Source organism: Schistocerca cancellata, chromosome 9 (genome assembly GCF_023864275.1).
Source record: "Schistocerca cancellata isolate TAMUIC-IGC-003103 chromosome 9, iqSchCanc2.1, whole genome shotgun sequence".
Classification (NCBI taxonomy): Eukaryota; Metazoa; Arthropoda; class Insecta; order Orthoptera; family Acrididae; genus Schistocerca; species Schistocerca cancellata.
In genome coordinates this window covers 154,913,124-154,922,656 of record NC_064634.1, presented here as the reverse complement: position 1 = coordinate 154,922,656, position 9,533 = coordinate 154,913,124, and the positions used below count along the sequence as shown (strand labels likewise).

General features: G+C 53.3%; 28 non-coding genes across 28 annotated transcripts; 14 read left to right on the top strand and 14 right to left on the bottom strand.

Annotated features, from left to right (window-relative positions):
- Positions 1-210: 210 nt before the first annotated feature.
- Positions 211-302, top strand: Trnai-uau (transfer RNA isoleucine (anticodon UAU)). The gene is given in 2 exon segments: positions 211-248; positions 267-302. It is a non-coding gene; the product is annotated as a tRNA-Ile (tRNA).
- Positions 303-413: 111 nt separating this feature from the next.
- Trnad-guc (transfer RNA aspartic acid (anticodon GUC)) lies at positions 414-485 on the top strand. The gene has a single exon. It is a non-coding gene; the product is annotated as a tRNA-Asp (tRNA).
- A 236-nt stretch (positions 486-721) lies between these two features.
- On the bottom strand, positions 722-793 carry Trnam-cau (transfer RNA methionine (anticodon CAU)). The gene has a single exon. It is a non-coding gene; the product is annotated as a tRNA-Met (tRNA).
- A 248-nt stretch (positions 794-1,041) lies between these two features.
- Trnar-acg (transfer RNA arginine (anticodon ACG)) lies at positions 1,042-1,114 on the bottom strand. Its single transcript has one exon. It is a non-coding gene; the product is annotated as a tRNA-Arg (tRNA).
- Positions 1,115-1,556: 442 nt separating this feature from the next.
- Positions 1,557-1,648, top strand: Trnai-uau (transfer RNA isoleucine (anticodon UAU)). The gene is given in 2 exon segments: positions 1,557-1,594; positions 1,613-1,648. It is a non-coding gene; the product is annotated as a tRNA-Ile (tRNA).
- A 111-nt stretch (positions 1,649-1,759) lies between these two features.
- Trnad-guc (transfer RNA aspartic acid (anticodon GUC)) lies at positions 1,760-1,831 on the top strand. The gene has a single exon. It is a non-coding gene; the product is annotated as a tRNA-Asp (tRNA).
- Positions 1,832-2,067: 236 nt separating this feature from the next.
- On the bottom strand, positions 2,068-2,139 carry Trnam-cau (transfer RNA methionine (anticodon CAU)). Its single transcript has one exon. It is a non-coding gene; the product is annotated as a tRNA-Met (tRNA).
- Positions 2,140-2,387: 248 nt separating this feature from the next.
- On the bottom strand, positions 2,388-2,460 carry Trnar-acg (transfer RNA arginine (anticodon ACG)). The gene has a single exon. It is a non-coding gene; the product is annotated as a tRNA-Arg (tRNA).
- Positions 2,461-2,902: 442 nt separating this feature from the next.
- Positions 2,903-2,994, top strand: Trnai-uau (transfer RNA isoleucine (anticodon UAU)). The gene is given in 2 exon segments: positions 2,903-2,940; positions 2,959-2,994. It is a non-coding gene; the product is annotated as a tRNA-Ile (tRNA).
- Positions 2,995-3,105: 111 nt separating this feature from the next.
- On the top strand, positions 3,106-3,177 carry Trnad-guc (transfer RNA aspartic acid (anticodon GUC)). The gene has a single exon. It is a non-coding gene; the product is annotated as a tRNA-Asp (tRNA).
- A 236-nt stretch (positions 3,178-3,413) lies between these two features.
- Positions 3,414-3,485, bottom strand: Trnam-cau (transfer RNA methionine (anticodon CAU)). Its single transcript has one exon. It is a non-coding gene; the product is annotated as a tRNA-Met (tRNA).
- Positions 3,486-3,733: 248 nt separating this feature from the next.
- On the bottom strand, positions 3,734-3,806 carry Trnar-acg (transfer RNA arginine (anticodon ACG)). The gene has a single exon. It is a non-coding gene; the product is annotated as a tRNA-Arg (tRNA).
- A 442-nt stretch (positions 3,807-4,248) lies between these two features.
- On the top strand, positions 4,249-4,340 carry Trnai-uau (transfer RNA isoleucine (anticodon UAU)). The gene is given in 2 exon segments: positions 4,249-4,286; positions 4,305-4,340. It is a non-coding gene; the product is annotated as a tRNA-Ile (tRNA).
- A 111-nt stretch (positions 4,341-4,451) lies between these two features.
- On the top strand, positions 4,452-4,523 carry Trnad-guc (transfer RNA aspartic acid (anticodon GUC)). The gene has a single exon. It is a non-coding gene; the product is annotated as a tRNA-Asp (tRNA).
- Positions 4,524-4,759: 236 nt separating this feature from the next.
- On the bottom strand, positions 4,760-4,831 carry Trnam-cau (transfer RNA methionine (anticodon CAU)). Its single transcript has one exon. It is a non-coding gene; the product is annotated as a tRNA-Met (tRNA).
- Positions 4,832-5,079: 248 nt separating this feature from the next.
- Positions 5,080-5,152, bottom strand: Trnar-acg (transfer RNA arginine (anticodon ACG)). Its single transcript has one exon. It is a non-coding gene; the product is annotated as a tRNA-Arg (tRNA).
- Positions 5,153-5,594: 442 nt separating this feature from the next.
- Positions 5,595-5,686, top strand: Trnai-uau (transfer RNA isoleucine (anticodon UAU)). The gene is given in 2 exon segments: positions 5,595-5,632; positions 5,651-5,686. It is a non-coding gene; the product is annotated as a tRNA-Ile (tRNA).
- A 111-nt stretch (positions 5,687-5,797) lies between these two features.
- Trnad-guc (transfer RNA aspartic acid (anticodon GUC)) lies at positions 5,798-5,869 on the top strand. The gene has a single exon. It is a non-coding gene; the product is annotated as a tRNA-Asp (tRNA).
- A 236-nt stretch (positions 5,870-6,105) lies between these two features.
- Positions 6,106-6,177, bottom strand: Trnam-cau (transfer RNA methionine (anticodon CAU)). The gene has a single exon. It is a non-coding gene; the product is annotated as a tRNA-Met (tRNA).
- A 248-nt stretch (positions 6,178-6,425) lies between these two features.
- On the bottom strand, positions 6,426-6,498 carry Trnar-acg (transfer RNA arginine (anticodon ACG)). Its single transcript has one exon. It is a non-coding gene; the product is annotated as a tRNA-Arg (tRNA).
- Positions 6,499-6,940: 442 nt separating this feature from the next.
- Positions 6,941-7,032, top strand: Trnai-uau (transfer RNA isoleucine (anticodon UAU)). The gene is given in 2 exon segments: positions 6,941-6,978; positions 6,997-7,032. It is a non-coding gene; the product is annotated as a tRNA-Ile (tRNA).
- Positions 7,033-7,143: 111 nt separating this feature from the next.
- Trnad-guc (transfer RNA aspartic acid (anticodon GUC)) lies at positions 7,144-7,215 on the top strand. Its single transcript has one exon. It is a non-coding gene; the product is annotated as a tRNA-Asp (tRNA).
- Positions 7,216-7,451: 236 nt separating this feature from the next.
- Positions 7,452-7,523, bottom strand: Trnam-cau (transfer RNA methionine (anticodon CAU)). The gene has a single exon. It is a non-coding gene; the product is annotated as a tRNA-Met (tRNA).
- A 248-nt stretch (positions 7,524-7,771) lies between these two features.
- Positions 7,772-7,844, bottom strand: Trnar-acg (transfer RNA arginine (anticodon ACG)). Its single transcript has one exon. It is a non-coding gene; the product is annotated as a tRNA-Arg (tRNA).
- Positions 7,845-8,286: 442 nt separating this feature from the next.
- Positions 8,287-8,378, top strand: Trnai-uau (transfer RNA isoleucine (anticodon UAU)). Its single transcript is given in 2 exon segments — positions 8,287-8,324; positions 8,343-8,378. It is a non-coding gene; the product is annotated as a tRNA-Ile (tRNA).
- Positions 8,379-8,489: 111 nt separating this feature from the next.
- On the top strand, positions 8,490-8,561 carry Trnad-guc (transfer RNA aspartic acid (anticodon GUC)). Its single transcript has one exon. It is a non-coding gene; the product is annotated as a tRNA-Asp (tRNA).
- Positions 8,562-8,797: 236 nt separating this feature from the next.
- Positions 8,798-8,869, bottom strand: Trnam-cau (transfer RNA methionine (anticodon CAU)). The gene has a single exon. It is a non-coding gene; the product is annotated as a tRNA-Met (tRNA).
- Positions 8,870-9,117: 248 nt separating this feature from the next.
- Trnar-acg (transfer RNA arginine (anticodon ACG)) lies at positions 9,118-9,190 on the bottom strand. Its single transcript has one exon. It is a non-coding gene; the product is annotated as a tRNA-Arg (tRNA).
- Positions 9,191-9,533: the final 343 nt, after the last annotated feature.

Genomic DNA, 9,533 nt, shown 5'->3' with positions numbered 1-9,533 from the left:
GGCAAGGCGCGCGTTTTTCTGCAATTTTTCGGTGATGACAAGCGGTTGATATGCTTGTAAGTGTAGCATATGAAACAAGAATCGTATGAAGCATCCGTAGCCAGGTGCTAAAGTCGCAGTATGGCCGCAGGTGACGGTCGTATGATGGGTCTGTAGCCACAACAGGTTGGCGGCAAAGCAAATACCGCTAACTGAAAGCACCCTGCTGTAGCCCCAGTGGCGCAATTGGTTAGCGCACGGTACTTATAAGGCAGTAGCCGTGAGCAATGCCGGGGTTGTGAGTTCGAGCCTCACCTGGGGCATACTTTTATTTCGTAGCAGCTGACTCTGAAAGCATCGGGACGCTAGATTTGAGATGAATCACCTACTTGAGAAGAATAAGTGTGCGTGCGTTGTGCGTATCGTTTGCGTATTCCTCGGTAGTATAGTGGTTAGTATCCCCGCCTGTCACGCGGGAGACCGGGGTTCGATTCCCCGCCGGGGAGGTGCGATTTTTATATCGCGAAAGTTGCACGTGTGGCCCGATAGGACATTAACGTTGTGATCGAGAAATGTAGTTGCTGCAGAATCGTAAGAAACTCTGCGTCTTAGGAAGTGTTTCTCGTATTCTCCACACGACGTCGTCATCGTTTCAGAACTTACAGGGTTTGCTGTTGACGCTGGGTCAGCGCACCCCAGGCTTAATGATCGAGCTCGAAGCACCCAAGAAAAAGAATAATTTTAGCAGAGCGTGGTTTCGATCCACGGACCTCTGGGTTATGGGCCCAGCACGCTTCCACTGCGCCACTCTGCTGCGTGACGTGGGACACTTGGAAAAGCATTGTCTGCGTCGCGTACCGTTTACTTAACTGTGCAACATCTCTCAGCTTGACTTGTCTCGACTTTGCTCGACTGACGCTACGCTGACGCTTGCACGAAGCGATATTTACCACGATCGTCTCGAGATGCAGCTGCGAGATGCTCAGGATTGACATTGCACTCCACGCAGGTGGAAACATTCGAATGCACTGCCTAGCTACGCGCCCGCAACTAACAAAATGCCGACCCTGCCAGGATTCGAACCTGGAATCTTCTGATCCGTAGTCAGACGCGTTATCCGTTGCGCCACAGGGCCACTGTTCGCCTTTCGTCATATGAGGCGGGTACACATCGCAGAGCAACGTGTTCTCCGTGGCTCGGCAACTGCGTGTCGTCCACTGACAACGGCGGCGCGGCCACTCTGGTCTTCCGCACTCTGCAGGGAGCTGCCAAGGAAGGCATCTCTCCTCCAGCTGCTCGGCCACGGTGCGCCTGCATAGCTTAGAGCTTGCCACACATCTGCCCTCGCTGTTGGACAGGTAGCAGAAGGCAAGGCGCGCGTTTTTCTGCAATTTTTCGGTGATGACAAGCGGTTGATATGCTTGTAAGTGTAGCATATGAAACAAGAATCGTATGAAGCATCCGTAGCCAGGTGCTAAAGTCGCAGTATGGCCGCAGGTGACGGTCGTATGATGGGTCTGTAGCCACAACAGGTTGGCGGCAAAGCAAATACCGCTAACTGAAAGCACCCTGCTGTAGCCCCAGTGGCGCAATTGGTTAGCGCACGGTACTTATAAGGCAGTAGCCGTGAGCAATGCCGGGGTTGTGAGTTCGAGCCTCACCTGGGGCATACTTTTATTTCGTAGCAGCTGACTCTGAAAGCATCGGGACGCTAGATTTGAGATGAATCACCTACTTGAGAAGAATAAGTGTGCGTGCGTTGTGCGTATCGTTTGCGTATTCCTCGGTAGTATAGTGGTTAGTATCCCCGCCTGTCACGCGGGAGACCGGGGTTCGATTCCCCGCCGGGGAGGTGCGATTTTTATATCGCGAAAGTTGCACGTGTGGCCCGATAGGACATTAACGTTGTGATCGAGAAATGTAGTTGCTGCAGAATCGTAAGAAACTCTGCGTCTTAGGAAGTGTTTCTCGTATTCTCCACACGACGTCGTCATCGTTTCAGAACTTACAGGGTTTGCTGTTGACGCTGGGTCAGCGCACCCCAGGCTTAATGATCGAGCTCGAAGCACCCAAGAAAAAGAATAATTTTAGCAGAGCGTGGTTTCGATCCACGGACCTCTGGGTTATGGGCCCAGCACGCTTCCACTGCGCCACTCTGCTGCGTGACGTGGGACACTTGGAAAAGCATTGTCTGCGTCGCGTACCGTTTACTTAACTGTGCAACATCTCTCAGCTTGACTTGTCTCGACTTTGCTCGACTGACGCTACGCTGACGCTTGCACGAAGCGATATTTACCACGATCGTCTCGAGATGCAGCTGCGAGATGCTCAGGATTGACATTGCACTCCACGCAGGTGGAAACATTCGAATGCACTGCCTAGCTACGCGCCCGCAACTAACAAAATGCCGACCCTGCCAGGATTCGAACCTGGAATCTTCTGATCCGTAGTCAGACGCGTTATCCGTTGCGCCACAGGGCCACTGTTCGCCTTTCGTCATATGAGGCGGGTACACATCGCAGAGCAACGTGTTCTCCGTGGCTCGGCAACTGCGTGTCGTCCACTGACAACGGCGGCGCGGCCACTCTGGTCTTCCGCACTCTGCAGGGAGCTGCCAAGGAAGGCATCTCTCCTCCAGCTGCTCGGCCACGGTGCGCCTGCATAGCTTAGAGCTTGCCACACATCTGCCCTCGCTGTTGGACAGGTAGCAGAAGGCAAGGCGCGCGTTTTTCTGCAATTTTTCGGTGATGACAAGCGGTTGATATGCTTGTAAGTGTAGCATATGAAACAAGAATCGTATGAAGCATCCGTAGCCAGGTGCTAAAGTCGCAGTATGGCCGCAGGTGACGGTCGTATGATGGGTCTGTAGCCACAACAGGTTGGCGGCAAAGCAAATACCGCTAACTGAAAGCACCCTGCTGTAGCCCCAGTGGCGCAATTGGTTAGCGCACGGTACTTATAAGGCAGTAGCCGTGAGCAATGCCGGGGTTGTGAGTTCGAGCCTCACCTGGGGCATACTTTTATTTCGTAGCAGCTGACTCTGAAAGCATCGGGACGCTAGATTTGAGATGAATCACCTACTTGAGAAGAATAAGTGTGCGTGCGTTGTGCGTATCGTTTGCGTATTCCTCGGTAGTATAGTGGTTAGTATCCCCGCCTGTCACGCGGGAGACCGGGGTTCGATTCCCCGCCGGGGAGGTGCGATTTTTATATCGCGAAAGTTGCACGTGTGGCCCGATAGGACATTAACGTTGTGATCGAGAAATGTAGTTGCTGCAGAATCGTAAGAAACTCTGCGTCTTAGGAAGTGTTTCTCGTATTCTCCACACGACGTCGTCATCGTTTCAGAACTTACAGGGTTTGCTGTTGACGCTGGGTCAGCGCACCCCAGGCTTAATGATCGAGCTCGAAGCACCCAAGAAAAAGAATAATTTTAGCAGAGCGTGGTTTCGATCCACGGACCTCTGGGTTATGGGCCCAGCACGCTTCCACTGCGCCACTCTGCTGCGTGACGTGGGACACTTGGAAAAGCATTGTCTGCGTCGCGTACCGTTTACTTAACTGTGCAACATCTCTCAGCTTGACTTGTCTCGACTTTGCTCGACTGACGCTACGCTGACGCTTGCACGAAGCGATATTTACCACGATCGTCTCGAGATGCAGCTGCGAGATGCTCAGGATTGACATTGCACTCCACGCAGGTGGAAACATTCGAATGCACTGCCTAGCTACGCGCCCGCAACTAACAAAATGCCGACCCTGCCAGGATTCGAACCTGGAATCTTCTGATCCGTAGTCAGACGCGTTATCCGTTGCGCCACAGGGCCACTGTTCGCCTTTCGTCATATGAGGCGGGTACACATCGCAGAGCAACGTGTTCTCCGTGGCTCGGCAACTGCGTGTCGTCCACTGACAACGGCGGCGCGGCCACTCTGGTCTTCCGCACTCTGCAGGGAGCTGCCAAGGAAGGCATCTCTCCTCCAGCTGCTCGGCCACGGTGCGCCTGCATAGCTTAGAGCTTGCCACACATCTGCCCTCGCTGTTGGACAGGTAGCAGAAGGCAAGGCGCGCGTTTTTCTGCAATTTTTCGGTGATGACAAGCGGTTGATATGCTTGTAAGTGTAGCATATGAAACAAGAATCGTATGAAGCATCCGTAGCCAGGTGCTAAAGTCGCAGTATGGCCGCAGGTGACGGTCGTATGATGGGTCTGTAGCCACAACAGGTTGGCGGCAAAGCAAATACCGCTAACTGAAAGCACCCTGCTGTAGCCCCAGTGGCGCAATTGGTTAGCGCACGGTACTTATAAGGCAGTAGCCGTGAGCAATGCCGGGGTTGTGAGTTCGAGCCTCACCTGGGGCATACTTTTATTTCGTAGCAGCTGACTCTGAAAGCATCGGGACGCTAGATTTGAGATGAATCACCTACTTGAGAAGAATAAGTGTGCGTGCGTTGTGCGTATCGTTTGCGTATTCCTCGGTAGTATAGTGGTTAGTATCCCCGCCTGTCACGCGGGAGACCGGGGTTCGATTCCCCGCCGGGGAGGTGCGATTTTTATATCGCGAAAGTTGCACGTGTGGCCCGATAGGACATTAACGTTGTGATCGAGAAATGTAGTTGCTGCAGAATCGTAAGAAACTCTGCGTCTTAGGAAGTGTTTCTCGTATTCTCCACACGACGTCGTCATCGTTTCAGAACTTACAGGGTTTGCTGTTGACGCTGGGTCAGCGCACCCCAGGCTTAATGATCGAGCTCGAAGCACCCAAGAAAAAGAATAATTTTAGCAGAGCGTGGTTTCGATCCACGGACCTCTGGGTTATGGGCCCAGCACGCTTCCACTGCGCCACTCTGCTGCGTGACGTGGGACACTTGGAAAAGCATTGTCTGCGTCGCGTACCGTTTACTTAACTGTGCAACATCTCTCAGCTTGACTTGTCTCGACTTTGCTCGACTGACGCTACGCTGACGCTTGCACGAAGCGATATTTACCACGATCGTCTCGAGATGCAGCTGCGAGATGCTCAGGATTGACATTGCACTCCACGCAGGTGGAAACATTCGAATGCACTGCCTAGCTACGCGCCCGCAACTAACAAAATGCCGACCCTGCCAGGATTCGAACCTGGAATCTTCTGATCCGTAGTCAGACGCGTTATCCGTTGCGCCACAGGGCCACTGTTCGCCTTTCGTCATATGAGGCGGGTACACATCGCAGAGCAACGTGTTCTCCGTGGCTCGGCAACTGCGTGTCGTCCACTGACAACGGCGGCGCGGCCACTCTGGTCTTCCGCACTCTGCAGGGAGCTGCCAAGGAAGGCATCTCTCCTCCAGCTGCTCGGCCACGGTGCGCCTGCATAGCTTAGAGCTTGCCACACATCTGCCCTCGCTGTTGGACAGGTAGCAGAAGGCAAGGCGCGCGTTTTTCTGCAATTTTTCGGTGATGACAAGCGGTTGATATGCTTGTAAGTGTAGCATATGAAACAAGAATCGTATGAAGCATCCGTAGCCAGGTGCTAAAGTCGCAGTATGGCCGCAGGTGACGGTCGTATGATGGGTCTGTAGCCACAACAGGTTGGCGGCAAAGCAAATACCGCTAACTGAAAGCACCCTGCTGTAGCCCCAGTGGCGCAATTGGTTAGCGCACGGTACTTATAAGGCAGTAGCCGTGAGCAATGCCGGGGTTGTGAGTTCGAGCCTCACCTGGGGCATACTTTTATTTCGTAGCAGCTGACTCTGAAAGCATCGGGACGCTAGATTTGAGATGAATCACCTACTTGAGAAGAATAAGTGTGCGTGCGTTGTGCGTATCGTTTGCGTATTCCTCGGTAGTATAGTGGTTAGTATCCCCGCCTGTCACGCGGGAGACCGGGGTTCGATTCCCCGCCGGGGAGGTGCGATTTTTATATCGCGAAAGTTGCACGTGTGGCCCGATAGGACATTAACGTTGTGATCGAGAAATGTAGTTGCTGCAGAATCGTAAGAAACTCTGCGTCTTAGGAAGTGTTTCTCGTATTCTCCACACGACGTCGTCATCGTTTCAGAACTTACAGGGTTTGCTGTTGACGCTGGGTCAGCGCACCCCAGGCTTAATGATCGAGCTCGAAGCACCCAAGAAAAAGAACAATTTTAGCAGAGCGTGGTTTCGATCCACGGACCTCTGGGTTATGGGCCCAGCACGCTTCCACTGCGCCACTCTGCTGCGTGACGTGGGACACTTGGAAAAGCATTGTCTGCGTCGCGTACCGTTTACTTAACTGTGCAACATCTCTCAGCTTGACTTGTCTCGACTTTGCTCGACTGACGCTACGCTGACGCTTGCACGAAGCGATATTTACCACGATCGTCTCGAGATGCAGCTGCGAGATGCTCAGGATTGACATTGCACTCCACGCAGGTGGAAACATTCGAATGCACTGCCTAGCTACGCGCCCGCAACTAACAAAATGCCGACCCTGCCAGGATTCGAACCTGGAATCTTCTGATCCGTAGTCAGACGCGTTATCCGTTGCGCCACAGGGCCACTGTTCGCCTTTCGTCATATGAGGCGGGTACACATCGCAGAGCAACGTGTTCTCCGTGGCTCGGCAACTGCGTGTCGTCCACTGACAACGGCGGCGCGGCCACTCTGGTCTTCCGCACTCTGCAGGGAGCTGCCAAGGAAGGCATCTCTCCTCCAGCTGCTCGGCCACGGTGCGCCTGCATAGCTTAGAGCTTGCCACACATCTGCCCTCGCTGTTGGACAGGTAGCAGAAGGCAAGGCGCGCGTTTTTCTGCAATTTTTCGGTGATGACAAGCGGTTGATATGCTTGTAAGTGTAGCATATGAAACAAGAATCGTATGAAGCATCCGTAGCCAGGTGCTAAAGTCGCAGTATGGCCGCAGGTGACGGTCGTATGATGGGTCTGTAGCCACAACAGGTTGGCGGCAAAGCAAATACCGCTAACTGAAAGCACCCTGCTGTAGCCCCAGTGGCGCAATTGGTTAGCGCACGGTACTTATAAGGCAGTAGCCGTGAGCAATGCCGGGGTTGTGAGTTCGAGCCTCACCTGGGGCATACTTTTATTTCGTAGCAGCTGACTCTGAAAGCATCGGGACGCTAGATTTGAGATGAATCACCTACTTGAGAAGAATAAGTGTGCGTGCGTTGTGCGTATCGTTTGCGTATTCCTCGGTAGTATAGTGGTTAGTATCCCCGCCTGTCACGCGGGAGACCGGGGTTCGATTCCCCGCCGGGGAGGTGCGATTTTTATATCGCGAAAGTTGCACGTGTGGCCCGATAGGACATTAACGTTGTGATCGAGAAATGTAGTTGCTGCAGAATCGTAAGAAACTCTGCGTCTTAGGAAGTGTTTCTCGTATTCTCCACACGACGTCGTCATCGTTTCAGAACTTACAGGGTTTGCTGTTGACGCTGGGTCAGCGCACCCCAGGCTTAATGATCGAGCTCGAAGCACCCAAGAAAAAGAACAATTTTAGCAGAGCGTGGTTTCGATCCACGGACCTCTGGGTTATGGGCCCAGCACGCTTCCACTGCGCCACTCTGCTGCGTGACGTGGGACACTTGGAAAAGCATTGTCTGCGTCGCGTACCGTTTACTTAACTGTGCAACATCTCTCAGCTTGACTTGTCTCGACTTTGCTCGACTGACGCTACGCTGACGCTTGCACGAAGCGATATTTACCACGATCGTCTCGAGATGCAGCTGCGAGATGCTCAGGATTGACATTGCACTCCACGCAGGTGGAAACATTCGAATGCACTGCCTAGCTACGCGCCCGCAACTAACAAAATGCCGACCCTGCCAGGATTCGAACCTGGAATCTTCTGATCCGTAGTCAGACGCGTTATCCGTTGCGCCACAGGGCCACTGTTCGCCTTTCGTCATATGAGGCGGGTACACATCGCAGAGCAACGTGTTCTCCGTGGCTCGGCAACTGCGTGTCGTCCACTGACAACGGCGGCGCGGCCACTCTGGTCTTCCGCACTCTGCAGGGAGCTGCCAAGGAAGGCATCTCTCCTCCAGCTGCTCGGCCACGGTGCGCCTGCATAGCTTAGAGCTTGCCACACATCTGCCCTCGCTGTTGGACAGGTAGCAGAAGGCAAGGCGCGCGTTTTTCTGCAATTTTTCGGTGATGACAAGCGGTTGATATGCTTGTAAGTGTAGCATATGAAACAAGAATCGTATGAAGCATCCGTAGCCAGGTGCTAAAGTCGCAGTATGGCCGCAGGTGACGGTCGTATGATGGGTCTGTAGCCACAACAGGTTGGCGGCAAAGCAAATACCGCTAACTGAAAGCACCCTGCTGTAGCCCCAGTGGCGCAATTGGTTAGCGCACGGTACTTATAAGGCAGTAGCCGTGAGCAATGCCGGGGTTGTGAGTTCGAGCCTCACCTGGGGCATACTTTTATTTCGTAGCAGCTGACTCTGAAAGCATCGGGACGCTAGATTTGAGATGAATCACCTACTTGAGAAGAATAAGTGTGCGTGCGTTGTGCGTATCGTTTGCGTATTCCTCGGTAGTATAGTGGTTAGTATCCCCGCCTGTCACGCGGGAGACCGGGGTTCGATTCCCCGCCGGGGAGGTGCGATTTTTATATCGCGAAAGTTGCACGTGTGGCCCGATAGGACATTAACGTTGTGATCGAGAAATGTAGTTGCTGCAGAATCGTAAGAAACTCTGCGTCTTAGGAAGTGTTTCTCGTATTCTCCACACGACGTCGTCATCGTTTCAGAACTTACAGGGTTTGCTGTTGACGCTGGGTCAGCGCACCCCAGGCTTAATGATCGAGCTCGAAGCACCCAAGAAAAAGAATAATTTTAGCAGAGCGTGGTTTCGATCCACGGACCTCTGGGTTATGGGCCCAGCACGCTTCCACTGCGCCACTCTGCTGCGTGACGTGGGACACTTGGAAAAGCATTGTCTGCGTCGCGTACCGTTTACTTAACTGTGCAACATCTCTCAGCTTGACTTGTCTCGACTTTGCTCGACTGACGCTACGCTGACGCTTGCACGAAGCGATATTTACCACGATCGTCTCGAGATGCAGCTGCGAGATGCTCAGGATTGACATTGCACTCCACGCAGGTGGAAACATTCGAATGCACTGCCTAGCTACGCGCCCGCAACTAACAAAATGCCGACCCTGCCAGGATTCGAACCTGGAATCTTCTGATCCGTAGTCAGACGCGTTATCCGTTGCGCCACAGGGCCACTGTTCGCCTTTCGTCATATGAGGCGGGTACACATCGCAGAGCAACGTGTTCTCCGTGGCTCGGCAACTGCGTGTCGTCCACTGACAACGGCGGCGCGGCCACTCTGGTCTTCCGCACTCTGCAGGGAGCTGCCAAGGAAGGCATCTCTCCTCCAGCTGCTCGGCCACGGTGCGCCTGCATAGCTTAGAGCTTGCCACACATCTGCCCTCGCTGTTGGACAGGTAGCAGAAGGCAAGGCGCGCGTTTTTCTGCAATTTTTCGGTGATGACAAGCGGTTGATATGCTTGTAAGTGTAGCATATGAAACAAGAATCGTATGAAGCATCCGTAGCCAGGTGCTAA